This window comes from Chrysochloris asiatica, unplaced genomic scaffold (genome assembly GCF_000296735.1).
Source record: "Chrysochloris asiatica unplaced genomic scaffold, ChrAsi1.0 scaffold00141, whole genome shotgun sequence".
Lineage (NCBI taxonomy): Eukaryota > Metazoa > Chordata > Mammalia > Afrosoricida > Chrysochloridae > Chrysochloris > Chrysochloris asiatica.
Window position 1 is genome coordinate 1,102,832 of NW_006408659.1, and position 2,314 is coordinate 1,105,145.

Sequence of the window (2,314 nt, forward strand, 5' to 3'; positions counted from 1 at the left end):
TGTGCTAATGCATGCTAAAATAAGATTATGTATGATTGGTTAGATGAATTAGATAAAGGCAACTGGAAATTAAGGCTAGAAGGAACTTGATGCTCCTCTGTAATAAATGTTTTATTCCTTTGCAAAACAAAATGGAAAACCATAAGGCAAAGTGTTAAAAGCTGTTATTTCTTGATGGTGAAAAGAAAGGAACAGAAAGCAAAAGGCAAAAAATACATTCCTAAATGTTTATTTGAGATAAAAAATAAACTTTACCTTAAGGTTTGTTTGGTTTTGTTTTCTAGGAAATATTTCAACATCATAACTGTTTTCTATTGCTGCCATAAAAAATTGCTCTTTAGTGACTTAAAACACACCATTTTATTAACTAGTTCAGAAGTCCAACACAGGTCTCACTGGACAAAAATCAAGGTGGTGGCGGGGTAGTGTGTCTTTCTAGGAGAGAATCATTTCTTAGTCTTTTCCATTTTCTCAAGACCACCCACATTTCTTGACTCTTCCCTTTCCAAAATCAACAATGGTGTATCTCTCTGATCCCCCTCCGTAGTCATAATTCCCTCTGAGTCTAACCAGGAAACATTCTTCAATTTTAATGAACCATGCGACTAAATTGGGCCCATATGGATAATCCAAAATAATCTCCATATTTTAAGACCCTTAAGTTAAGGACATCTGCCTGCAAAATGGCTTTTGTCATGTAAAAAAACAAAAAACAAACCCACAACATATTCACAAATTCTGGGGATTAGGACAGGCCATCTTTACTCACTGGCATGAAGTTGATTCCAATTTATAGTTACCCTGTAAAACAGAGTGGAGTCCAGGTGTGGTGCTGTGGTTAATGCACCAGACTACAAAGCTGTTTGAACTATAAGGTCAGTGCTTCAAGCTCACCAGCTCCTCTTTGGAAACCCTATACAGGATCACTATGGGTCAGAACCATCTCGACGGCACTTAACAACAATAACACCTTAAGACAGAGTAGAACTGTTCCATAGAGTTTCCAAGGCTGTAAATCTTTACAGGAGCAGAAAGTCTCATCTTTATCCCAAAGAGCAGCTGGTGGATTGGAAACACCGACCTTTCTGTTAGCAGCTAGCTCAGTGATGAATCCACCACACTGCCAGTGCTCTTTGAGGGGTTACTTATACCAAGAAGACATTCTTCATTTGTGAACTAAGTTTGACACCATACACTCTCATAAGCCCTAACCCACTCTGTCTAGTGTGTTTTATTTGTTGGGGGGAGATTAACTTCATTCAAATTCAAGTCTATAGCAGTGAGATTATGCAAAGCCAGCAGGAAACTGGCTATACATTTTTATAATAGGAGACAATGAGAAATTTCCAAGTTCGTGAATACGAATTTCATTAAGATAGCCAGGCAGATCTCTAATTAAAGTTATATCAGAGCTGTTGCATAGACTTCTTCCAGTGAAGAGATGGACATTATTTGCTGGCAATATTCCTTTGTAATAGCAAATATTTTGGCTGTAATGAAAAATGAACACTGCCCTCTGAGATATTAAATTTTTCATGAGTTCCAGTGCTTCTGTAGAAAATAGTTCATTATCTTGGAACCAGAATTTTGCTGAACTGGTTAGTGTCCTAGAAACTGGAATTGAGAACAAATTATTAGAGTTTCTAATGTTCGCTGACCTATGATGAACAAATCTTCCTTCCCAAATAGATTTATTTCTCTTTAAAGAAAGAGCTTATGAAATTCAGAGTCTCCCAAAGGGATCACAAGTAGATGAAGCAAGCAAGAACTTGGTAGAAAACTATGAGAACAGATCTTGTCAAGTGTTTTCATACTTCATTGAGCAATTGCACTCCTTCAGCAAACAAAGAAGTAACACATTTACTGTTTGAGAACTTGAATTGTGCAACTGACTCAGAAATGCTCAGTTTTTTCTTGTGGTTGATCCAAGGTCAACAATTTTCACCCCATCATTCACCTGTTTATGCCTGATTTTCATTTTGATTCCAGTCTGAAAATCGATTTCAGAATTTCACAGCTCAAATAAAAAATAGTGCTTGCCAAAGTTACAAAAAAAAAAAAGTCTAATATTTGCCATTATTTTTTTTTCTTCTCTTTTTTTGGGGGGGTTAATGGAAGTCAGGACAATTTGGGGTGTGACCTTTTGTCATGGTTGGATTATTGTCCCTAGAATGATGCTATTATGCTTCCAAAGAATTGGGAAGGCATAACATACTTACTCCCCAGAAAAAGAAGTTAGAAAGGCAAGAGTCTTAGGGGAATGAAAGATAATAATCAAAGACATTCTTACAGAGAGACATAAGAACAGGTGGGG